The sequence below is a fragment of the Solanum lycopersicum genome, chromosome 7 (genome assembly GCF_036512215.1).
Source record: "Solanum lycopersicum chromosome 7, SLM_r2.1".
NCBI classification, from domain to species: Eukaryota; Viridiplantae; Streptophyta; class Magnoliopsida; order Solanales; family Solanaceae; genus Solanum; species Solanum lycopersicum.
In genome coordinates, this window is record NC_090806.1 from 53,925,055 (window position 1) to 53,952,994 (window position 27,940).

The 27,940-nt window shown below is 32.6% G+C and overlaps 1 long non-coding RNA gene across 1 annotated transcript; it reads right to left on the reverse strand.

Moving 5' to 3' along the window:
• Nucleotides 1–23,785: 23,785 nt before the first annotated feature.
• LOC109120734 (uncharacterized) lies at nt 23,786–26,275 on the reverse strand. The gene is made up of 2 exons (XR_002028145.3): nt 24,919–26,275; nt 23,786–24,030 (listed from the first exon to the last, which is right to left on the reverse strand). It is a non-coding gene; the product is annotated as an uncharacterized lncRNA (long non-coding RNA).
• Between the last annotated feature and the right edge of the window lie 1,665 nt (nt 26,276–27,940).

Genomic DNA, 27,940 nt, shown 5'->3' on the forward strand with positions numbered 1-27,940 from the left:
AATGGAACACCAGAAGCAGCAAGTTGAGAAACTCCTAGACGAATTGGAATAATCAGCCCCTTAACAAACCTCCTCACTCTCTCATCCTCTATGGGAAGTATCATCGAAGCATGCCTAGCGAAGGCACGAAATTTACCCTCATACTCTGCAACTGACATACCATTTTACTGCAAACCCTCAAACTTGGCCCTCTTGCGCTCCCTCTCACTGCGTGGAACAAATTTGGATAGAAATACCTGAGTAAACTGAGTCCAAGATAATGGATGGGATCCAGCTGGCCTACTACTAATATAATCCTTCCACCACTGCTTAGCAAAGCCAGTCATCTAAAACGCTGTGTAGTCAATTCCATGAGACTCCACTAATCCAAGATTATGCAACCTCTCATGACAACTAACTATAAACTCATATGCATCCTCAGCTAAGTCACCAGGATAAGTAGGAGGATTCATTAGTCTGAACCTCCCAAACATCTTTTGCTCATCAATAGTCATAGAAGGCATGTTCACCAAATGTGATGTCATATCTGGAAATTCCATACTATCCAAACAAGGAGCTACAACGGCAACTGGCTGAGTCTTGGGAGTCTGAGAATCTGGAGCAACTATCGGATCTGGAGTTTGACCTCCAACACGGGTCTGTGAGCCATCAGAAGTGACAGGCAAAGCTCCTGCCTGGGCCATCCCCTCTAGGATTCCTAATATACGAGCCAAGGTATCTTGAAGCACTTGGGGAACAATAGTACTGGGTGGAGCCTGAGCTGGCCCATCCCCCTCGACACGATCTTGCACATCCCTATGAATAACCTCTGCATTAGGAAGTACGGTCCTATCACGACCCCGGGTAGCTATTGGTACTTGACCATCCACAGGTGCTGCAATGCGGCCCCTACCCCGACCTCGAGCTCGTCCCCTACCTCTACCTCAGATATTGTTCCCAGAAGCAGGCGCAGGAATAGGATCCTTACCACCACTTGTCGATGTACGATTCCTTGCCATCTGAGAGAGAATTAGATATCAAGATTAGAATTTCTACAAGGTCAAGTTGCACGATAGTGAATGAAAGAACAGAATATTTCCTATATGTCCTATAGCCTCTCGAAGATAGGTATGAACGTCTTCATACCGATCCGCAAGACTCTACTAGACATTGATCTTGTACTCGTGAGACCGATGATCCTAGGGCTCTGATACAAAATTTGTCACGACCCAAAAATCACGAGTCGTGATGGCACCTACGTTCCCCACTAATAGGTAAGCGAACGAACGTATTTTAACAAACTTAACTAAATAATAAGTGAAAAGACAATAAATTTTCAATTCTCCAACACTGAGTTCCTTATAAGTACGAATGCGAACAACTAAAAAAAATATTACCCAAGAATTGGTGTCATAAGTACAAGAGCTTCTAGAAAACGATGCAAGTCTGAAACTAAAATGACAAATCTAACTTAAGGGAAATCCTGTCTGAATACTGAATAACAGAATGCGTAAAAAATAGAGGGAGGTGTGGGCCACGGAACAACCAAGCAGCTCACCACAACTCCAAGAACTTCAAGTCGGACTCAATTTGCTCCACGAGATGTGCTCCTACTCGGAATCGAATCTGCACCACAAAGAGTGCAACAAGCGTAGTATGAGTACGAAACCACGTGTACCCAGTATGTCTCATTGACCGACAACGAAGAAGTAGTGACGAGAGTTTATACAAAAAATAAATTCTTAAATTATATAAGTATATATATATTACACTCACTATTTAAGTTTCATCAATAAAGGTAATCAAACATCAAGTATTTTCCAAACACCAAACAAAACACCTAATCATCAAACTAAATGATGTGATGAAATGCAATGCAATATAATACCACGTAATGAATTGTCTCAGAATACCCAGTACACACTCAACCGTATATACATGATACTCCTCAGAAATAAATCCAGAGTTCATGATCCATGGGGGATTCGCGAGGTCCATATACCGACACGGACGATCTCCACGTGTCTGTGCGGACGATCTCAACGCCCCATCATAATATCAAACAATTTCCGCACGGACGGTCTCCACGTGCCCAAATTACAATCTTAACATCTCACCATACTCACTCTCATGTCAATGCATGCATACAGTATTATTTCAATATAAGGGGATAATGATGCATCTCACTCAATCAATATCAACATAATACATAACCACCTCAATTATCACAATTATATGAGTGTAATAAAGAAAATACAATCACACAAAAAATTCAAGTTAATAATATATCAGCTAATGCCCATATGCTTTGGAAATTCTCAAATTACAATCCGCATTATATAGTAGAAATTTTCCGTTTCATAACACCGGTACTCTTACCAATGCCCGTCACACCATTGATACGAGACCCCCATCTTTCGCCCTTACCCCTTTGTCTATTTTCATTTTTTTTGTAAATCTTTAATTAGGAAAACATCCTTCAACAAGTATAAAAGTCTTAACATACCTTGAATGCGGAATACGTGCCACGAATCTTCAAGATTTTTTTTGCATTTCCTTTTAGTAGGCTTGAAATCGTTCCCAATCTATCAATTATGCAATATTTATAAGTAAACAAATCCGTACATACCCGTATTTTACTATATGTTTTTTTTTCTACACTCAAATCTATATCAAAGTTTGTAAATCTTGGTGTCAGTAATATGCCAAGTCTCATATTCTAAGCTTCAAAACTAAGATTAAGTCTTAATTTCCAAAGCATTATAAATGTAATGATATCCAAATACATCTAGTATTTAATTACCTATTGCAATATATTAAAACTTCAACTATAGGGTAATAAGCATTGGAAAATTTCAAACTTAAAAACCAAAATCCCATAGCCTGGAACCTTAACAAACAAAATGCACAGAAACCCATTAATGCAATAGTCTTACCTTTTGCCAATAATTAAATTTTCTATTCTTAACCAAAAATTAATTTTCCTCAATCCAACCCATCACAATGATATTGGCAGTGCATTACAAGTCCTTACTACTGACACATCCATAAACTAATTATTAACTCAAGATTATTCCTTTATATATATTTCAAGCTTACTAACAATCCAATTCAGAATAATCTAGTATTTATATCCCACAAACTTGCACATTGTATCGGCAACAAATTTTCATTTGGGTTACTTTATTTTACTTTATCCGACTGTACTTATTTATTAGTCCTAATCGAATAATCAATCAGAATGGTCACTCATGTAGCATTATTAAGTAGAACATTCAATTTTCTCCAACCTCCAATATATAAAAAGACCCACTTCCCATGAGAACAATGCATACTTTATTTATACACCTAGTTCATTAGTACGTACATGGATTTGGGAAATTTAAAGTTCTCACCTGATTTGCGGCTGCGTCAATGCGTAGATAGGTTTTCCGCCTATGCTCTTCTTTCATTCCATATGAATAACACGTTCCCTTTTTTTTTCTTTAGTTATGACCCATAAAAAAATTCAATTAGTTTAGTCCACTTTTGCCTATAGTTAAGTGGTTATCGGTATTAAATGAATTATGGATATGATCCACTAACTATTAACTATATTAATTCTTCACTAAAATTTTTCTTTTTATCAACTAAATACTCTTAGTCTTCGAATAGTTTAAAAAAATACCCCTTTAAATTTTCAAAAGGAGTCAAACTAGTCCTAGTTCTCAAAACGACCTAGCGGGTCGTTACAGTATATGTATATAATTGGTTAGATAGTTATATATTATACACAAGTATTTGTATATTCTAGTGAATTATACATATATAAATGTGCCTAATTATACAGATTCGAAGTGAGCCCACATTATTAATGTAAAGAGTTAGTCACAAGTGATAATTTTAGCAAATTATAACTATAATGAGTAACTAAATAATATAAATTTATATAATCGCATAATTTTCTCTAAATTAAATAAAGTAATTTATATCGGAGCCCGTGCCAGTAATACAAGATGAATGACTATCATCTTCGATAATATGAATAATTATGTAGGTAGTCAAAGTTAGAATAGAATAAAAAAATATTACAGCTCAAATTAAATTATCTATAAGATAATTATAAATAAATTTAATACGATAAATATTACTCCAAAATGATAACTTGACGTGTAGAACAAATACCAAATGACAGTGTGATTGTGGAAAAAAAGAACAACACTTGGTGGGAGTGTTTTATACGAAATTAATAGTTGTTCTCTGCCAGCAAATTGTGCGCAGACATCCCACTGTAGTATCCCTTAAAATAAAATACGGCAACATCCAATCTATTATATCTGTATATGTATAATAGGAGAAAAAAAATAATACGTGTTAATATCATAAAATTTTTAATTTTAAAATTTTAATTTTTAAATAATTAAATTTGTGTTAGCTAGTTATTTTCAATTTAAAATGTTAAAAACAAATTGAGTTTAATTACTATTCATCGATGGTGGACAAAAAAATTACAAATGCATCTTATTTTTAGAAATACTTAATTTTTTTAATTAATATATTCAAATATTATTAATATTAAAATAAAAATAATGACAGAGTATTATATGGTAACTTGGATTCTAAATTGATTGTACAAATTTGATTAAAATTCTTATTTGCCTTACCAAAAATAAAAAATAAAAAATTCTTTCAGCTTTCTTAGTTGTATTGACGTTCCTTCTTCTTCTGCATACACCATTGAAGCAACTGACTATCCACTATTGAAGCAAATTGAAACAATTATCATGGTAGCATTTTTCTGGTATGTCTTTTTTACATAACTTATTAAGTCTTTTTTGCAACATGAAAAAATGTTTAGATAGTATTTTCATTGCTTCAAAATTAGTTTTCTTTTCTCATTCGATCAACAACACAACAAATTAACTCAAAATAAATTGTTTCAGTTAATATTTAGAAATCTTTTTAAAAAAAAAGTTTTTATAATTGATATTAACTATTTGAACTAAAAATAAATTTTAATTAAATTATTGTATTTGAATTTATATTATGTATATTTTATATTATTAAAATAGTTGCATTTGAATTATTCTCAAATTTTGAATTTTAAAGTATAACTGATTAAATTTTATAAATTCAAATTTTAAATAAAAAATAGACATCTATACAAGTAATTACAAATGTCATCATAAAAATGTAAATCATAAATCCACTATTAAAATTTTATAAAATCAAAATTTTAAATAAAAAATAGATATATATCATCAATTTAAAACAATACATATGTTAGCATAAAAAATGGGAATCACAAATTCAAAGTGTCAATTGACAAAAAGTTTTTAAAACAATATAAAGCAAGCAACGTGGTTAGTGAAAAAAAGAATTTATATAACTGCGCATCAACGTGATATTGACGTATAAAGAAATCATACAATAGTTAGTATCATGTAATTTAATTCTTAAGAATGGATAAATTCAAGAAAAAAGTATTCTTTATAATTAAATAATTTTTCAAACTCAATCCCTTGCTCGAGTGATGACTTTGCATCTCCAACTACAAACAATGACGAAAGGTAGTCTCTCCATCATGGAGTACGTCCAACAGAAACGTACATTTGCCAACAATCTTGTTATGGCCCTTCAACATGTCGCCAATTATGAATTGATGACTTATATATTGTATGGACTTGATCCATTTTATGGCCCCTTCTGCACAATCACCACCTCCGAACTCCTCCTGGGACTTGCAAGAAAATTTTTGGTCTTCTCCGATGAGAAGAACAAAAACTTGATGATGAACCATGTCACTCTTTCAGCTAATGTTGCCAATCGCCAAAGCTTTCAGTCTCGGCCTTCTTATAACTCCAGTCCAATAACAAATCAATCCCAACAACGCAATCCCAATCGCAATGACAATAGGCGGCCATCAAATCGCCCAATTTGCCAAATATGCGAGAAACTTGGTCACCTGGCAAAAAATTGCTATGATTGATACAATGACCACTACCCGCCAACTAATACACCTCGCTCTCAAGACAATGCAACTACCTCATCCTCGACATTCTTAGGTCCATCTTGGTGTCATGACTCAGGTGCTACAAATCATATCACTGCAGATATTGGTAATCTTTCTAACACCTCAGACTATTCTGGAAATGACTCGCTTGCTGTTTGTAATGGTTCTAAACTTCCCATAACTCACACTGGTTCTTACGTTATTCCCTCTCCTTCTCGATCTTTTCATTTAAAAAATGTCTTAATTGTTCTCGAAATTACAACCAATCTCCTTAGTGTGTCTCAATTTACTCCTGATAACAACATCATAATTGAGTTTCACCCTTCTGCTTGTTTTATAAAGGATCTAAAGGGAAAGGTTCTTCTTCGAGGAATTATTAAGCATGGCCTTTATCGTCTTGCTGACCCTCATCTTCCATCTCAACCTAGAAGTTTTTTGGCTGTCAAAGTTCCTCTCCAAACATTGCATGATCGACTTGGTCATGCTCAAGAATCCGTTCTCCGTCGTTTGGCTTACAGTGTTAATCTTCCAGTTTCTAGCAATAAGCTCAACTCAGTATGTGGCCCCTGTCAACTTGGCAAGAGTCGTCGTCTCCATTTAGCTTCGTCTCATATATCAAGTTCTTCTCCATTTGAATTAGTTTATTCCCATTTATGGGCCCTGCTCCAATTGATTCTGTTAATGGAAACAAATATTCTGTTCAATTTTTGGATGACTATTCCAAATTTGTATGGATTTTTTTCTGTCTTCTAAATCTCGAGTGTTAACCATCATTCAACATTTTATAAAAATGGTGGAAACTCAATTTAGTTGCACAATTAAATCCATTCAAAATGATGGGGGAGGTGAATATCGCAATGTTTCTACCTTTGTCCAACAATTAGGTATAATTCATCGCGTCACTTCTGTCATACTCATGAACAAGTTGGTGCTCCTGAACATCGTAACCACATTATTGTTGAAAAAGGTCTTGCTCTTCTTGCAAATTCATTTCTTCCCTTGCATTTTTGGGAACATGCCTTCTCCACATCCACTTACCTTCATAATCGGATGATCAGTACATCTCTTAATTTTCAATCTCCATTTTCTCTTCTCTATAATTGTAGTCCTGATTACTCGTTACTTAAAATTTTTGGGTGTTTGTGTTGTCATTTTCTACGTCCCTACAACAATCATAAACTCCAGTATCGATCTTTGTCGTGTGTCTTCAGCTACGACTGTAAACATAAAGGTTACATACGCTTTCATGCTTCATCAAGTCGCATTTAGGTTGCCCTTCATGTTATTTTGATGAGCAGAATTTTCCTTACTCCATAGAGACCAATACCTACAAACCAACATCCCACTTTAAACTCTCTCAATCTTGATATACTCACCTCTTTGTTCACCTTATCTGACCTATTTCCAGTCCGTACTGTCTCATCGCCCATTTCTTCTCACCCTAAAAGTTCAATTCCTTTATCAAGTTGTCCATCATCCTCATCCATTCCCTTATCTGCCACTTTTCAGCCCTTAAAACTACCAAATTCTTCCGCTTCTCCGCCTCCCATTTTCGTTTCTCCCCATTTTTCCCTCCATCTTCTACCCTTCCCTACCTTCGTCAATCCTCAATGTCTACACACCACATGACCACTAGAGCCCGAACTAATTATCTTAAACCCAGAACATTCCTATCTACCGTTCAAAACACCTTGACATCTCCTCACATGGAACCAAAAACCTATAACCAAGCAAGCTTATCTTCGGAATGGTGTAAGTCCATGTCACATGAATTTAATGCCTTCATCCGTAATGAAATTTTCTCCCTCGAGCCATCTCCTCCTCATGCCAATATTATCGGGTGCAAACGGGTATTCAAAATTAAACGACATGCCAATGGGAAGATTGAGCGGTATAAAGCTTGTCTTGTGGATAACGGTTATCATCAAGAAATGGGTGTTGATTATTTTGAACTTTTAGCCCTGTTGTGAAGCCTACTACCATTCGGGTGGTCTTATCACTTTCCCTTGCTCGTGGCTGGCCACTTTAACAAGTTAATGTTAATAATGCATTTTTAAATGGCGATCTTCAAGAGGTTGTACATATGTCTCAGCCCCCTGGCTTTATTGATACACAATATCCTAATCATGTTTGTCGTCTAAGAAAAGCACTCTATGGTTTGACACAAGCTCCTAGAGCTTGGTTTATTAAACTGAAAACTTTTCTGGTGCAACAAGGATTTCAAAGTTGTTATACTGACTCCTCTCTTTTCATTTGAAATCGTGGCTTTACTCTTACTCACCTTTTCGCTTATGTGGATGATATCATTATTAAAGGTAAAGACTCTAATTTTATCTTCAACTTTACAACCATTTTGGACTCTATTTTATCCCTCAAGTACTTAGGCAATTTAAGTTTCTTTCTTCGGATTGAAGAATCTAGGCAGCCCATCTCTGATGCGGGATGGGCTGCCTAGATTCTTGATTGTTACTCTCACCATGGCTATGCCATTTTTCTAGGTGGTAATCTTGTGAGTTGGTCTTCTCGGAATCAAATTGTTGTTGCTTGCTCCAGCACTGAGGGAGAGTATAGATAAATTGCCTTTGCGATAGCCGAAGTGTCATGGCTCAAAAATCTAATATTTGAACTTGGTTTTACTTGCAACAAGCCACCTGTGCTTCTATGTGATAATCTAAGTGCACTTTACATGTGTACCAATTCTGTTTTTCACAATCGATCAAAACATATCGAGATAGATTATCGTTTTGTTCGTGAGAAAGTTGAGCAAGGTTTATTGACTGTTCCCTATGTTCCCACTCAAGATCAATATGGCATATCTTCACAAAAGCACTATTCTCGTCACTTTTTATTCATTTCCGTGACAAGCTCAATGTCTGTACACTACTGTTGAGCTTGAAAAGGGATATTAAGGATAAACAATTGTAATATTATCACTATAGTTTTTGAATTATCCTCTGGATGACATCTAGTTTATATTTTGGAATTTCAATCTCATGTAAACTCTAGTATTTCAAACCTGATGTAAATGATATATATACGTGAATGGAAGATACTCTCAAATATTGAGAGTTATTATCAAATTAATCTCACAGAAGGGATAAATGAGGATGTATGCTCATTGGAAGTTCTCAATCATAATTGAACTTGTGGGTGGGCGCACCCAACATCAACTTTTAAAATCTAAACCCAAGGCACTTTGGAAAATCACTTCGCATTTTCATTAATTTATCTAGACTTTGATTTATTTATCGAAAAAATCTCTTCAAAAATGGGACCTTTGTTCATCAATAATCATTTTCTATCTGTTCAAAAATTGGCCTCAAATTTTATTGCAAATAAAACTACTATTTCTAAACAACCATTTGAATTAGATTACCTCATCTTCCGAAGGAATTTTATGATATAATTTTGAGAAAGATTGGGAACGCCATTGGGCATTTATTGAAGATAGATGCATGTAGAGTGCGATAATTCGAGGGAGATATGCAAGGTTATGCATAGAGGTAGAGTTACGAAAGCCACTAGAATCGTCGATCACTATCAGAAGTCATATGCAGGAAATATGGTATGAGGAGGTTGGGCAATTATATCAATCCTATGGAAGAATTGGTCTTTGAAATCATAGTGCAATTTTATCCAAACTAAGCAACCAAATGAGGTAGAGTATCTAGAAATAAATTAAGATGAACAAGAATGGCGTACAATCATCTTCCCTGAGAAGAAATACCAGGCGAGGAAACAGAGGGATAAAAATAATTTTTCAGAGTCAGTCGTGGGGAGTGAAACTACCTACTTGAAGGACACACCATGAAAGTTCTCTGCCCCCTTATTTATTAGTGCCGATAAATTCTATCAATCTACTTAGTAAAATGAGAGGAGAGTTTCTCCTATGTCAAATTCACTGTTAAATAACACTACAATCTAATCACATATGAATAATTTGAGGTATTAGAGAATACTGAGTACAATTTTCATGGACCCTGTACTGCTAGTCATCAATGCAATAGTAGTGTTCTATTGGGAGAAAACCAAGCTTGCAACCACCAAAATTCTGTGTAAGTTCCGTCAAATCACAAAGTGACAGATACACAACAAGTGACAAACAGCCAGTCTCCCACGTCACCCAATACTACGCTGGAGGACCCGAGTACTATTTTCTCACATATTAACATGTCCACTAATTTAAATGAGGTTATTACTTTGACTGACAATTGTCCTACTCAATAAGTTGACAAAATATTTAAACCCCACAGCCACTTGGCTCAAAGTGTTGAACAGGTGGAACAAGGAAATTGCATGCATGAGATGCATTACTCCCATTCTGAAATCTCCCTTTAAACATTAAATAGCCCCAACCACATGCATTCTAAATCTGAAGTAAAAGATTTTAAATCATTAGAGATATGTCAAAATATCCCCCCCCCCCCCACAAAAAAAAATCTAATTGTACTCCTATATTAAATACCTGTCCTTCTAGTAGGCCTAATGAAGAAATGGAAAATTCCTCTTTATCCAAGAAACACAGGTTGAACCCAATGATTCCACGTGCTTCCACCATGGACAACCACTCCCATTCTCAAAATCAAAACTTTTCTCCCATAGTGTACACCACTACTGCTCTCCCTATATCCCAACCCCCTCAATCATGGATAGAATAGGGTCTACAAGGTCAAGCAATTTCTTCATGATCGATCTAGAGGGGAGGGAGGTGTTGATCATCCTCCAAAACCCCAACTTCCTAGCTCAACTGATAATGGAAGGGATACGTCTAGGCATGGAAAATTACACGAATCAGGTTTGGTTGAAAAATATAATGAATCCATTAGATCCTTCGATTTCACCAACCCTCTTTAACCACATGCAACAAATGTGGAATCTTCCAAATCATTTCAATCCTCTACTAAGAGCAGTGAGGGAGGATCTACCTTTCTTCACTCCGCTGGAACAAAGTTTGGAGAACTCATTGTTCAACCCATGGATGGCTCATCCTACCTTCACTCTAATTCCTCCAAATACCCTGGTAGAGGACGAAGTGATCGAGGATGCTATGGAGGAAGTGCAAACCCCTTCGTTCACTGAAATAGCAAACTTAAAAGGAGTAACCCTTATTCTATTTCAAGAGATGGAAGACAAGAATTACATCTTCATAAGCCCACTGAATCTCATCAAAAAGTGCTCAATTGTTTTTTGTCCAATTTTCACTGCACAGATAGCAAAAATGGTGGTGGTACTGAGTTCAATTCTAAGGACATAATTGAGGAGGTAATGATCAACACCAATCTTAATCTTATGAATCACGCCAATTCTATAATATTTTGGAATATCTGTGGTAATCACAATGATATTTTCATAAGGAATCTCAAAGATATTATTAGGAACTCTAATCCTTGCATTTTAGCACTGCTTGATACTAGACTCTAGGATCACACCATTTTAAACGATGAATTGCAGTTCAGCAGTATGCTAGAAGTCTCTATTGTGGGACGCTCGGGTGGAATTGTTCTTGTTTGGCATGATAACTTTGTGACTGCCAATTAGATCATAAACTCCGATCAGGAACTGCATGCAATGGTTCAGGTAAACCCTAATAAAAATTTTGGCTACTTAGTATTATTTATGCTAGTATTGATGTTACTAACCGGAATGTTATTTGGAATAATCTTAAAGAAATTAGTAATAACTATAGAGGCCCCTGGCAAATGGGTGGTGATTATAACGAAATTACTTGCTAGGAAGATAAAAAAGGGGGTCGACCATTCAATATGATTAGAGCAAATAAATTTGTTGATTGCTTTAATTACTGTAATTTGCTAGATATGGGGTTTAATGATTGTCTTACATCTGGTCGAACCACCATCATAGAGAGGGTTTAATTTTTGAGTGACTTGATCAATACATTGCTAATAAGGAATGATTACTTCAGTATGAAAATGTTGAGGTGATTCATCTTGCTAGGACTCTTTCTGACCATTCTCCTATTTTACTCAATCTCAATAAAGTATATTCTTACACCAGGGAGAAACTATTCCAACTTAAATCATATTGGTGTGCTCACCATTAATTTCAGGGTTTAATCTGAAATTGTTGGACTAATCGAAATAATATTCATGCAAATCAGAAATTTCAGGAGGTTGTGAAAAGGTGGAGCAGTTACACTTTTAGGGATAAAAAAAGGCCCAGTTTCTAGCCCATTTAAATGGTATTAAAAAAATATTTTAAATATCCCTCTAACAATTTCATCCAAACCTCGATTATGAACTAAGATGTGAGTATTATAATCTACTTAAAGTTGAAAAGGAACAGTGAAAAATGTGATCGCATATTAATTATTTAAACGATGGTCATAATAATACGAGATTTTTCCATCTCTCAATAATTAATAGACGTCATCTCAATAAAATTTCCTATTTTGTGGACGAAAAGGGTAATATAATTTTCGATCCAATAGTAATTTACAACACTCTATGGAGTATTTCCGGAAAATTTACACGACCTCCCATAAGGTATCACGGATTAGTGCGACTTAAAGATTTACAACTTCTTTTAATAAAAATGATCTTAAAGACTTTGACCAGCCTCTAAAAGATTAGAGATTAATCTCGCTATTAACTCCTTCCAACCTTTTAAAGCTCCGGGTCCGAACGTATTACACCCTTTTTTTAACCAAAAGTATTGGACCATAGTTGGACGGAGCGTTAAAAACCTTGTTCATGAAGTTTTCATAAGTTGTGAAATCCGTACAATTATTGATCAAACTTATATTTGTCTTATAATACCTAAGATGAAAAATGGTAATAATCTTAATAATTTCGACCAATTAGGTTTTGCAACACAATCTATAAAATTGTTTCAACCCTATCTCTAAAAGATCATCGGGCCCTTCCAATCTAGTTTTTTGAAGGGTCGGAGGCCTACAGACAATGTCATTTTCATTCAAAAAGTTATCAATCATTTTAAGCACTCATCGATAGGTAATTTTATGTTAATATTAGATCAAGAAAAAGCTTATGATAAACTCGAATAGTCATTTATTTATAGAGCCTTGGTATATTCTAAATTTCCTCCAAAAATTTCAAAACTTATCATGTATCGTGTCACCACAGCCTCTATGGGGGTTATCGTCAATGGTTCCAAGCCAATTTTTTAAGCCATCTAGAGGTATCAGACAAGATGACCCCCTCTCTCCGTATATATTCATCCTTTGTATAGATATGTTGTCAAACTATATAAATTATCAAGAATATATTGGTTTATGTACTCCAATTAAATTATCCACGCAAGGTCCTCATATGTCCCATCTCTTTTATGCAGAGACCTTACTCTTATGAATAAGGCTAATGTGAGTTCTTTTCAGTCTGTGGCTCAATATATCGAGGAATATTGTCAATTTTCGGGACGAAGTATCAATAAGGTGAAGTCCAAGATCATTCCTTCGGCAAAGTGTAGTGCTGACTTTATTTCTTTACTACTATGTTTGGAATTACCCACACCAAAAGTTTTTGGAAATACCATGGTTTCCCTATTCTTAATAAGTGTCCTAGACCCCAATACTTCCTTTATATTCTAGATAAATTTTCTATCTATGGCGGGTAGAACAATCTTAGCAAAATCCACTCTTAATTCTATCCCGAATTACCTCATGCAATATTTTTTGCTACCTAAAGAAACTCACAAATGTATTGGGAAAAGAACCCACTACTTGAAGTGGGAAACAATTACTGCCCCCAAATGTGAGTTTTGGTCATTTTCAAATGGTCATAACATCCAGCTCATAAATATTTTGAGTTAGATATTTATATGGATGGAAAGTTCATCGGAAGATCTTTCCAACGATGCCAAGTTTGTGAATTTTAGAGGTCGTATAAGGGATTTATGACCTTCGAAAGTTAGGATGTTGAGCATGAAAAGTTCCAAATCCGGATTTGTTAAGGGTGTTTTGGTCTTTTCCTAAGTAAATCATTAATTTCGTTTTTGGGGTAATATGTTGGAGTCTAAACTGATCGCATTCAGTTTTCACACTTAGAAAATAAGCTAGGGTTCTGGAATAAAAGGAGAAAAGAGGAGAAGGAAGAAGAAGACGCAAAAACGCTAAAAAAATCATTGTGTGGATTTTGTCGGGGGTGATCCCTAACAGTTATGTGAGATCATTCGGTGTCGGGTTCTTCACCCACCCTCCAACTCCATTCATTACAGAAATTTAGAGTTAATTGAAAGTAACTCTTGATTTTCTTGATGAAAAGTTTGAAGTTCTTGTTGTTTGATTTGTAGTTGATCTCTAGTAGTTTTGATTCTTGGTTCCAGAGTGTTTTCGGGTCTAAACTATTAGGAAAAGAGTTATTTAGGGATCCTAAGTGTTTGGGGTGGGATCCATGGGATTTCGGGAAGGTTTAGACATGAAAAACGAAGAAGAAAGTCGGAGGTCCCGTCAGAAGGCTCTTGGGGTGCCGCGCCTGCCAGAGCGCCTCAAGGCAGATTCTGTCTGACAAGCCCTGGCGCCCCGCGCCTCTTAGAGCGCCACGACTCCCTGAAGACCGCATTCTTCCCCTATCTTTCTCTACGAGTTCCTAAGTTATGAACCCATCATTCCTAGTTGATTCCAACACTCTAAAGTACATCTAAATATCATGAAATCATCCATAAACACGAGATCAGGATCCTTGAATCCATAATCCAATTCAAGGAAAGTCAAGATCAAAGTCAAGGAGGTTAAAAATCAAGTCTAGAAGTTAAGAAGCAAGTCAACGTAAGTTCGTAAAAGCATTCAAGAGTCTTGAACAAACGTTTTAACTTTGTTTTAAGGTTTAACTAAAGAGTTGAGTTATATTCTCAAATGCTATAAGGAACGAATTATTCCATAAGAGTTAAGTTTCGAGTAAGCAAAGAGCATAGAGTTGAGTTCATTTCTAGAGAGTTATAAGGGAACTAACTAGTCCCTCAGAGCTTAAACTAAAATGTTTTCAAATTTTTGAGAAAGAAAGGAAGCTAGACTTCCCCATAGCCTATGGCTAGTATATATAGAAGAAAGAGGAAACTATGATTTCCAAGACAGCTTTTTAAATGCTAAGTTTTGAGCACTAATCACAAATCATAGAATCAGTATGTTTTCAATACATAAGAGCCAATATATATATATATATATATATATATATATATATATTTGGGAGTAGTATTGAGCACCCGATGTGGGGATGTGAGTTCAGATAAGTCAAGTCTGTATTTAAACCATTTAGCCATCATGGGTAGAAAAGGGTCATACTTTTAGATGAACCCTCTTTATAGTTTACAAGTGGATCCATTAGGCAGTTCAGGTCCTATAGTCTGGAAAAATTAGGATGGCCGTACAGCGTGGGCGAGTAACGTTGTATCATCACTGTAGCTCTTCAGTGGTGGTTGTCGGTTAGAGAAACTTCCAAAGCAGTATCATATATTCATATACATTAGTTATTGTATTCTCATATACATCAGTAATTGTATTTTATATACATCTCAGAAATTATTGTATACTTGTATACATTTAGAGTTTTCAACATGTTTTCAGTCAATATTTCTTTCTATTCGACTTACTTTAAAACTTCCTATATTGAATAAGAGTTAATAGATCATGAGTTGAGCAGAGACAAGGTAAGTATTCATTCTTACTCCTTTTAGAGCCTATGTGTTGTTTAGATTTTCAACTTGCATCGACGTTTCATTGATCCAGATTGAGCTCCAAAGTTAGTGGTGAGCTTTCTTGCATTTCGGAAGACATCCATTTCATTTGCTTTAGTAGATTAGTTTTTAGGATGTTGTGGGGTCTGCCCTAACATCCATCTCACACATGTTAGAGTCTTCGTAGACAGTTAATAGTCTAGTTTGGAGTTTATATTAGTTATTGAGACTTAAGTGCCATTTTGGCCAGATTTATTATATGAAGTTCTTTCTTTTAAATATGTCTTATTTTTGCTTAAGTTGAGTTTAGTATCCTGCTGAGTTAAGTAAGCCAGATCAACGGTTCGCTTGGGGGCCAGCAATGGTCTTCGAGTTCCAGTTCCACCAAGGGTGCAGGCTCGGGGCATGACATAAGTAATCCTGAATCCCCTTGGGCACTTTGTCTATATCATCGTAATAGTTCTAGGCATAGTTGAAGCTCAACCTCTTTCATCTAGAAGAATGTTATGTCAGGATAAAAGTATTGAGATAAAGGAATTAGATGGATAATTGTGAAGGGAGAGCAAACAAATATTTGGTCTCATAACTGGATTCCCCCAGCTTCAAACCTTCGAAGTTTTATTGAAGGCCCTAATCCTATAAATGCTCTTAAAAAGAAAGTTGGGGATTTAAGGTTTAATGGGCAATGGAATTTTGATTCCCGCTCTTTTATTTTTCCTCCTTCTATCATAACAAAAAATCCACTCCGTCCCTATCATTGACATATTCACTAAAGACACTCCAATCTGGTCCTTGACGGACAATGGTAAAATCACCTTGGCATCTCTCTATAATATAATTAGTGTCAATCCAAATCAGCAACATACTAGGGATTTTCTTTGGATCTAGAATTTACAAACCCTCTCTAAAATTAAGATCTTTTTATGGCTTTGCTAGCATGGTCGAATTCCCTCGGGTTCTTACCTTGCAAAACTGAAAATTATCCCGTCTAGCACTTGTAGGATCTGCTCTAATGGTGCTAAAACAACCAAACATGTATTCTTAGAATGCCCTATTGCCTTAGTTTTCTGGAACCAACTAGGTCTCACTCATTCGATAATTAATGATGCTAACAATAGTCTTGACTGGCTCAAAAAGCTCAAAGGCCTTAATCACACACCTAGTAATCCTCTAGTTAACTAGAAATTCCTATTTCCGTTTGCCATTTAGCATCTATGGCTTAACCGAAATAATAATGTGTTTAACAACTCCTTTAATCCAAGTTTACCATCTCTAGTCTTTGCTCATACTGTTGAATATATGTATACTACTAAATCCTTGTCGTATTGTCCCACTGACAGAATTTCCATTCAAATCAATTGGAAACCCCTTCCTCAACATCACTACAAACTCAATATTGATGGCTTCTTTTCTTCTACAACAAGAATCGGAGGTATTGGGCGAGTCATTCGGGATAACTCTAGTTGTTGAAGGTGGATTACAATAAAAAATTGTGTGGACCGAATGCTACTTCTAAGGAAATTTTTGTCGTGCTTAAGGGGGTCGAAATCGCTTTTCATCACGACCTGTTTCCGATCGTTATCAAAACGTTCTCCACAGAGGTAATTACTCTACTCATGAAAAATCAAGATTCGTTATTTAACTCTTTCATCTCTCAATGCAGATACTGGCTGAGGAAACTGCAGAATTCGGTAATCCAGCATAATTTCAAGGAAGGCAATACAGTAGCCCATGTTTTGGCAAATCAAGCTCGAACTAATAATACTAATGAAGTTTGTTTAGTTTTTGTAACCTCTCATGCTATGGCGTCTCACTGTCTAGCGGAGGATGTCATGGGACACAACTACTAAACAAGTGTCCTTAGCTATTTGTGTTAATCTACTGGAGTTTGAAATTCTAATATCCCCATTGTAATAGCTATTAGGTTGGGTACCTTATATATATATATATATATATATATATATATATATATATATATATATATATATATATATATATATATATATATATATACACACACAAAACCAAAAAAAACTAATGAATAATACTAGTATAATTTATTATTTATAATAATAATTTTGACATAAAGAATTGCAAATCATATAATTTTGTTTCCACCGAGAACAGTTTGCATCATATTATTATTTTGTCATCATATTTAAATGTGTAATTTTTTTTATGATTTAATTTTAATATAAAATGACCGCACATCGCCGGTTACGCATACCAATTAGTATTGAAATAAAGAATATTAATAATTTCTAAATTTCAAATTTCTTTAATTTTTCACCAAATCATCTCAAATTTCAAGAGTAGTTAATTGAACTGAATTCAACCAACTCAATAAATCCCACTTGAAATTTTCAAACTTTCAAAACTTCAACATTTTTTAATGGTAAAAATTTCTGCACAACTTCAACTCATTTGAGATTTTAATCATGAAATAATAAAACACAACAAAGATCTAGAGTGTGTTTGGTATGAAAGAAAACATTTTCTGGAAAATGTTTTCCAATTTTCTCATGTTTGGTTGGGGCAAAAGTTTTGGAAAATGTTTTCCAAATCAACTCATTTTCCTCAAAATTAAGGAAAATGACTTCCCTTCAAAAATTAAGGAAAAGATTTTCCAAAGCTCTCATCCAATTTCAAATTACATATTTTTGGGGGAAAAACATCAATTTAAAAAAAATATTTTCAATTTAAAAAATTTATTTTTTCACCCGATCTCTGATCGCCCTCCCCCCTCCCCCAACACCACCCCCTCCCCAAAAAATTAATTTGCTTTTTAAAAATATTTTCAACTCCAAAATTTTATTTTTAAACTCCTACCTCCCCTCCCCCTCCCGGCCAGCCCCCTCACCCTCACCCCCAACCCTTCAAAAAATTAATTTTGTTTTTTAAAAATACTATCAACTTCAAAATTTTGTTTTTTCACTCCTACCCCCTCCCTCTACCCCCCCCCCCAACTACCCCCACCCCCTATCACCACCACCCAAAAAAATTATTTTTAAAAAATATTTTCAATTTCAATAAATTATTTTGTATTCTAGTAAAAATAAAAGATGTTCCTCAAAAATATTTTTCATTCATAAATCAAACGCTAAAAATCATTTTCAAAAAATGTTTTCTACTCACCAACCAAACATGAGAAAATAAGTTCAAAATCTACTTGTTTTCCGGGAAAACATTTTCCGTGGAAAACATTTTCCTTCATACCAAACACACCCCTAATGTAAAAAGTAACTACAAAAACATGAATCAAAATAAATTTTTAAAATTTTGGAATTGATTTTCTGGAATATTCTTTATTAATACAGGCGAATTTTTCAAGCTGTCCAAATAATTTTAGAATTTTATTTTATTAAAAAATTCAAGAAGAAATCAATGATTTAGTCGAAGTAATAGGTGATCTCGTGAAGAATTGAAGAAGTTTGAATAATGTACTTTATCTATTATTGGTGTTCGTAAAGAAAGAAAGAAAGAAAGAAAGATAGAAAGAAGAAGAAGAAGAAGAAGAAGAAGAGAAGAAGCAAAAATTGTATATTTGATCCAAAAACTTCAATTGAAAAGTGTTAAACTTATTTGGGGTGTAAAATGTGATTTAACAAAATTGGAGTTAAAAAAATGATATGAATGAGTCTTTTCTTTAATTATAATGACATAGATGAATCAAAATTTTAACCAATGACATGAATGAACCTTTTTTTAAAGTTTGATAAAACATTTGAGCCTTTTTTCTATTATTACTAGACACAAGTACTTATGCTAGCACGACCCCAATATATGTTATAACTTGTCATAATTTATGTGATAAGGAAAAATTTAGAAAGTCAATTAAATTTTAACATGATTAAAGATATTTATGTTGTTAATTATTATAATTTATAGTAGTAATTTTAAATAACATATGTTATTTTATTATCCAAATTTATGTAAACATGTGTATTCACTATTAATATATAAGAGGAAATAATCATACACGTCTCGGTCAACGTGTCTATTTTCCTGAAATGAAATTTGATGTCGAGGATAATTTAAATAATTCTCTATTTATTTGTGGCTACTTGCAAATTAGGACTCTCAAAATATCGCATGTGCCTTATATATTATTTAAAAAGTATGTTTAAATATTAAAAAAATAATTAACAACAAAATTATAAAATTAAAACAAATAAAATAATATATATTAGGCCGGACTTGACCAGACTTTTGTATCTAGTAAAACAATTAATTACTTGAGTGAATATTTTTAAAAAAATAATTACTTATCTTAAATATACTCTTTGATTATTACCATTTATAGCAATATATAACAATACTATATTTTTACTTAGATTTGTCTTTCTCCCTTGCTTCTTTCTCTTTTTCTCTCTCGTCTTTTCAACATTTGTCTCTCTTTTTATCTCTTTCTCCCCTTGTTTTTCCTTTATGTAGATCTTTTTCCCTTGCTTTCTTTTCGTTGCTCTCTCTTGCTTTCTTTCTGTTGCTTTTTTTTCCTTTCTTTTTAGAGTCAATTTCCTAAATGGTCACACAAGTTAAGAAAAATGTCTTGAAATATCATTTATGTTTCATTTAGGACCAAAATATCACTCAACTATCACCATTTTCCTCCAAATATACTTGACACTTTAAAATCATCACTCTCTCCTAGTTGGCATGACATGTCATTAAAATCTTTTTTTTAATAATAGACTAATTTATTTAATTGAACCTATTTAACTAAAATAATGATCATATTATTTTTAATTAGTTTTTAATCTATTAAGAATAAATTTTCATACTTAAAATCTTTTATCATAATTAAACTTTTTATTTTTTTATGTTATGAAGAATACATTTTGAAAATGTACTATAATTTTATCAATTTTGAATACTTATAAACACATATTAAAAAAAAATATTGATATACAAATCACTCATTTACGCTATTTTACATCAATTAATCATAAGTTGTATAATAAATTAATAATATTAAAGGCCAATACAGTAATATTAATTTTATATTTTGCAATTCATGCTTCCGTTATTATATTTTTTGAAAAAATAGAGAAGAAAGTGAATGATAATATATTTTTTATCCATTAGAAATACTAAATACCTCAAAAGTCTCCTTAAATTCTAGTTGATATGTCCTGTCATTAATAATCATTTTAATGAAATACTCTAAACCTATTTGATTCATCAAACTTATGTCTCTAAATAAATATATAAATTACATGAGAATTTATGAAGATTATAAGAAAAGTAATTTAAAAAGTCTAGTAACTTTATCTATTATCACCAAACAAAATTAAATGAAAAAATCTCTATGTGCACTTATTACCTAATAATTTTAAAATTCCTAACTAAATTATTTGAAAATTTTAAACAATTTTTTTAATAAAAGTATTTAGATAAATTTGTAAGATTGACAAAAAAATTGATAAGAAAGAGAAAATTATTATTTAACTTTTTCTATTTTTATTTTTATTCTTTTATTCTATATTATATTATACTATAACTTTTCATACAATTAAACATCAATAAATAAACTAATAATTAATTGAATTTACTTATTTAATTCATAGTATACATATTATATGAGATTAATATACTGATAAATAAATATCAAAATTTTATTTTCTCTCTCTCTCTCTCTCTCTCTCTATATATATATATATATATGTATCGATTTCAAAGCATCCAAATAATTATTTTTTAATAATTAATTGAACTTTAATATAATTGATTTATTATACAATTTATGATTAATTGAAGTAAATTAGGAGTGGTTTGTATACCAATATTTTTGAATGTATATGTTTATAAGTATTTGAAATTGATGAGATTGTAGTACGTTTTAAAAATGTATTCTGCATAACATAAAAAAATAAAAAGTTCAATTATGATAAAAGATTTTAAGTATGAAATTCATTCTTAATAAATTAATTTAAAAAAATTAAAATAATATGATCATTATTTTAGCTAAATGAGTTTAATGAATTAAATTAATCATTTTTGTTGTTCGTTTTCAAGATTTCGGGTCCTCTATCTCTTATGTGATGATGAAGGAATGAGACGATGGCGGCTCCGCTGTGTTTGATGCCTCCTAGCTGAATTTTATCTTCCTTAATATGTATAACCCCTACCCCTTTCCATTATGTAAGTTTTGAATACCGAAGCTGGAAGCTAGCTTTGTGTTTCCAATTTTGTCTTCATTACACGACATAATATTTGTATACTTTCTTATGCTTTTCAACCTCTTTTTATATGCTGGAATATTGGAGATCTTGCTGGTGTTTCTATGACTCTTTATGAATTTTGGTTGTGCCTTGCTCTTCCATTAGTCTTTGCATGCTTTACAACTTAACTTTTTTTTAGCTTGTATGATGTTTGGTCTGTCTTATACTCATTGTAGATTGATTTTGTGTTTTCTGATTTTGAGTAGGAACTTTTAATTTATCTGCATTTAAAATCCTAGTTCCTAACAATATGAATGCTCCGTTTGTGATTTTTTAGCTATATTAGCCAAAAAAAAATCAAATTATTACCCTCTCTAAAAATGTGTGTAATAATTGCACTAATATTCTTCATTATCTCCCCTTTTTATGCTATTTTCCAAGAGATTCTCCAAGTTTTATGAGTGAAATTTTCAGACCGAGTGAATCGATCTCAATAATTACATTTTGGATTATTCTGCTGCAATATTTTAAAGAGATGTTAGGATAACAACAGTTTCTGCTTCCATATTTGATGCAATGTCAATATCCTTGGCTTTGTCATATATGAAATTCCTTCGATTATCGCTAATACAAAATTCTAAATATCTCCAACCTCGGTTACCTCTTCATGCTCCATTAGTGTTACACTGTACTTGGTAATCTTCAGGAAGTTTTCATGTGACACTTAAGTTTTTGGACTCGTACTGTGTTAATTTTTTAATTATCTCTTGCCATGACCATCTCATTTTCTTTATCCATAGAAATTGACTCTTTACCATCTGCCTGACCACATTAATTGTCATTTCCACCATTCCTTCCTAGCTGATTTTATTGTCATGTTTGAGGGAATTCCTATTTTCTATAAGCTCCACATGATGATAGCTGGTATTGTTCTATATATGTTATGTTGTTTTCTGTTTCCACAAAGATATTATGAGTTGTTGTAGATATATCTCTTCTATGTTTATTCCTGCAAAAAAAAAATACCTACATAGCTTGTTGACTAGGGTGGCTGTTAAGAATATAAATAAATATTGCGTAGTTTGAATTTAATTTTTTTGGTGCACCTGATAAACAAATTTTAAAAAGATACTAATCATAGTTTAATAAAAATACAAAAAAGTATTTCGTAAATATAGGCAATTTTATATATTTAATCAAGAATATATAAAATGAAATACATGTACAACACATATTCAAAAATTAACTAGAAATAAAATATCGATAAATAGCAAAAAATTACCTAGAAAAGAGAAATATATAAAAGATATTTGAGTATAAGACCACGACAACTACATGTTACTCACTAGACTCATATTTTACTTGTTCACTCAATTTTCACTTTTCTTTATAACCTTTTAGTATGTATTAAGAAAAATAATATATTTTTCATATTTGAATTGACTTATTTTGAAATGTTTTAAGTAGATTTTTAAGCTATAAATTAAAATTTGTAATTTTTGACTTTTAGCTTATAAATCAAAAGTAAAAAATGATCAAAGCAGACATTTCAAATAATTACTTGTTTCTTAAATTATTTTTTAAGACATTATACTAAACATCAATTAATATAATTATTAAGTTAAAATAATCATATCAATAATTATTTTAAGGGGTGTGTAAATTCCCAAGTTTACAAGTAAAATTAGAGGAGGGAATACCTTTTTATTTAACGTCGGCCTAATCTATTCGTGACCACCTAAAATTGAAATCAATTTTTAGTTAAACACCTTAAACATATATTGTTCATCTTTATGTTATCCCCTGTTGTTCCAGTTTGACACTTATTTCTAATGTGACATAGTGAGTCTGATACACTCATATCATTACCAGCGTGTCAAATGCTTATTTAATTATTTTTATTTCATCATGACTCAAAGTACACCCTAGGTGTGACATGACATATAAGACCCCAAAAAACCCTACACAAGTCACTTGATATGCATATAACACAACATTATAGATAGAATAGAATAGGTAAAGTAGTCTCATATTATGAAAGGAACATAAGTGCAAAAAATATTAGGTTTGGCAACCAATCTTAAACATCAAGAGTGGTTGTGACGTAACACATACACCACATACAAAGTCTCAAAAATAATGACATCAAAAGTAAAGTCTTCATGGTCTTGCCTTTAGAATATGATGACTCACCAATTCACAACAGTATGTAGCAATCCATATCTATCCATGAGTGAGAGGAAAGGAACCCTAAATTGTGATAGACACAATTATGCATTAGTACATGCAATGTACTAATTATGAAATATATGCATAAAAATATGAAACATGATCATAAGGAGACATAAAAGAAATGTGATATGCATAACCAAACTAAAACATAGTAAAAGCTTTAAAGAATTATTATAATCATGAACATTAAGAATGCATCTTAAAATCATAATATAAGCTTCATAAATGTTTTGAAAGTAACTTAGTTCATTTTGTGATATATTTACCATTAATTGACATAGACCATGTGAATTATAACATGGAATTCGATGTCTTGCTCCATACTAATAAAAGATGTACTTGCTTGCTAAGGCAATGACCTTAAACTTCTAGCTTTGGTGTATCCACTATTATTTCTTTCTAAGAGAAATCATACGGGGCACATAGTTAGGGACAAAGAGAGTGCTTCTAGAGATCTGACCTCTACTTATGGGAGAATCTTCATCTCAAGGAAATCTCAACGAGATATCTTCATAAATAGATCATCATACATGAAAAAACACAATTAACTTACTAATTCAAGCTTAAATCATCAAAGTAGCTCCTTATATCATGAATCATTCATATGCCGAAAAATCTTTCACCACATCATGATTTCTTAATATGTGAGAAAAAGCTTCCACAATTTCATTGATGCTTATCTTACCAACAACCTTAATTCATAAAAGTATTATTTTCATAAAACATCATTCATAAGTTAATAATTTTCTTCATAAATTCATATCTTCATAATTTTATTATAAAAATCATGAATAATGCATGAGTTCATATGAAACAAATTAATAGACATTATTGAATCAAATTAAGAAGACTAAAATTGAACAATTGAATCATAAAATTTAAGATCCTGAGAAATTGGATAAAAACCTAATCAATTTTGAAGAAATTGAATTTGAAACATGGAGATCTTTTGAGTCCCATCCATTAATGAATTCCCACATATTTGTTGATCGAAACCAAAAGCAATGGAGGAAAAAGAAGCCTTGAAGCTTGGAACCCTAGCTTTCTTTCTTGAAGCTTGAGAGAATTTAGAAGGGATGAACTTGGATGGAATTTTGGGAATCCAAGAGAACGAGAGAGTTCAGGTTAATTTAAGAATAGAGAGTTAGTTGCAGATCATAGAATTAGGGTCAAAACGATATATTCTAGCAATTAAATGCATAGGAAAAGACCCACATACCCTTAGTAAATAGATCTCGTATAGTCCTAAAAGTCGGACCTATGGTCTGTAGAAGTTTCTACCACTCATACTGGTTATTTGTAAAACCAACTTTAGAAACCCAAAGTGCGAACAACTCTCTACGAAACAATTTTATGAGTCGTCGACCTTGCTACATTCGTGGATCCCATTCGTAGTCCTCAACTTTGAGTCTAAAATTACACTAAGTCTGAAACCTCTCTACGAGACCTTTTTTATGATCCATTAAACCTCTTATGACCTGTTGTTATCTTCTGTAGGCCTGAGATCCTAAATCAAATCTTTGAATCCATCCTACAAGTGCCATTTACGTCTTGTTTAAATTTCTATGGATCGCTCGATCAAGACGTGGGTCAGACTTCAGAAACTTGAACTTACAAAAACTCAACACTCTAGGTTTACGACTTCCTTCCTACAACTTCTAGGACATCCTATGGTTCGTGAGACTTGTAGATCACTGCACTTATAATTTTTTGCAACTTTTTTTTCCAACTCAACTTTTCAATTTTTTAAGTATTACATATTTTTTTCTTTCCCATATTACCATATCCCTAAACTTAAAATCATTGAAAGAGAAGTAGATTCAATAGTGGTAATTAGTTAAAAAAAAATAACTAAAATTATAGTAGATCAAGCTATAATTAATCATAAGAAAATATAGAAACAATAGAGAATTTAACTGAGGAAGATTGAACAAGATGAATCTTCCATGAGCGAAAAACTGACGTGGAAGATGATTTGTGGGAGAGGGGCGGAGGTTTGGGTGGTGGGTCTGATGGGTAAGATAATTTGGGTAGAAGAGGGTTTGAGAATTTGGTGGTGGGGAAAATGATTTATGCGAGATAGGTGTTGGGGATTGAGTGGTGCTAATGGGGTTAGGGATTTGGGGATGGTGGGTGCTGGAGAAGATAATTGGGTAGACTATATGTTAATTTTTTTCTGAATTATTTGGGTTTAAATATGACACATGCCATTGTGTGATTTGTCGATTTTTCTCCTTAAAATTGTTATTTAAAAATTGTTTTCAATATATATGTAACACGTCTTCATTTAATTTGTCATTTTGATATGTCACCAACGAGAGTGCTACACACACTTTTCACATTTAACTGGTTGTAAAACTAGTATCAAAGTGATATAACTGGTCACCGAATCAGAATGAGACCACTAGACCAGAATAAATCGGTATCCAATCGATATTAGAATAAATCAGACCAAAATTATAGGAATGAAAATGCGATTTCATTCTGTCCCAGTCTATACAGAGATAGAACTAGAACTAATCTGAATGAACTGAAATGGAACAGAATGGGATAAACGTGAAGGAATATATAACTATTTCAAAAAATAATAATTTTGATCGAGTTAGATGAATTACGAAAATGTGAATATTTTTTTTCTAAGTATAATAATTTATAAAGTATTTAAGTTTTGAAATTTATAATATTTATTTGTCTCTTTACTTAATTTAATTTATTTTAAGTTTTTTTTTTAAAAAAAAAATGTTTACTTGTAAGTTTGTAAATTAAGTTAATAAAGTTATTTTTTTAAAAAAAAATTGAGTTTATGTTATAAGTTTTCAAGATTTAAATCTTTTAAAGTTTATACGTTATATGTTATAGGTTATAATTGTTATCTCCTGTATTCAGATTGGCGAATCAGAAAAAATAATAGAAGATGAAATAAAAACACAAAAAAATATCCGAGTCCAAAGAATTCACTATGTGTACTTAAGAAATTTAATTCCCTCAAGTATCCGAGATTGCAGATTAATTCAACCCAAGATAAAACGGATTGACCATTAAAGAAGTAGCGGTACCTCAAACTTCAATAATTTTAGCGAACTCAAAATGACGGCAATGAATCACACACACAGACATGATCAATTTTTTTTTTGTAAGAAATGTATGCAAAAGAAGGGAAGAATTCAATGTTGAAAAATGAGAGTCAACATCTCTATTTATAGCCAACAAAAGGTAAAGGTCACAACTCTTAGGAAAGAAGACAACCTTCTAGAAAGGTCACAATACTTTGGAAAAGGCACAACCTTTCAATCGGTCACAAACATTTAGAAAGGACACAACCTTTCATAAATGTCACAACCCTCCAGCGAAGTTACAACCCTTCAGGAGAGTCACAACTCTTCATTTCCTGTTCACACCTTTAAAACCCAACAATCCCCCACTTGAATAGGGAAAGACTAATTTTTAAAAACATATGCATGAAAAATTATGTGATTCGTAAGCAAGGGTTAATTGCATCTGGATAAGTAGGTTTCCCTTTAAACTTTCCGTAGTGAACATATATCAGATATACTCGGTCAATTGGTAGATTTGATATCTTTGAACCATCGAGCTTTGGTGTAACATAAGTGTTGACACCCCAATTTTGACCCTCCTCTATAGTAATTAATTGTCGAGCTTCCCGAGTTTAAACAATTTAAAATAATTATTTTTTATAAATTAGTATATATATAAATAATATAAAATAATAAGTTAAATATATTTTGATCGCGTTTAAAGTTAAGCGTCGTTTAATTATTTTAGCTAGCGTATATATCTTACCTAATTATTCATATAATTGTTTAAAAATCAAGAAGATATAATAATATTTTGTATGGATGTTTGATTAACTTAGATTATATTTTAAACCCTTAGTTCATATCCGAATCGACTATTTTATTTTTGTTAA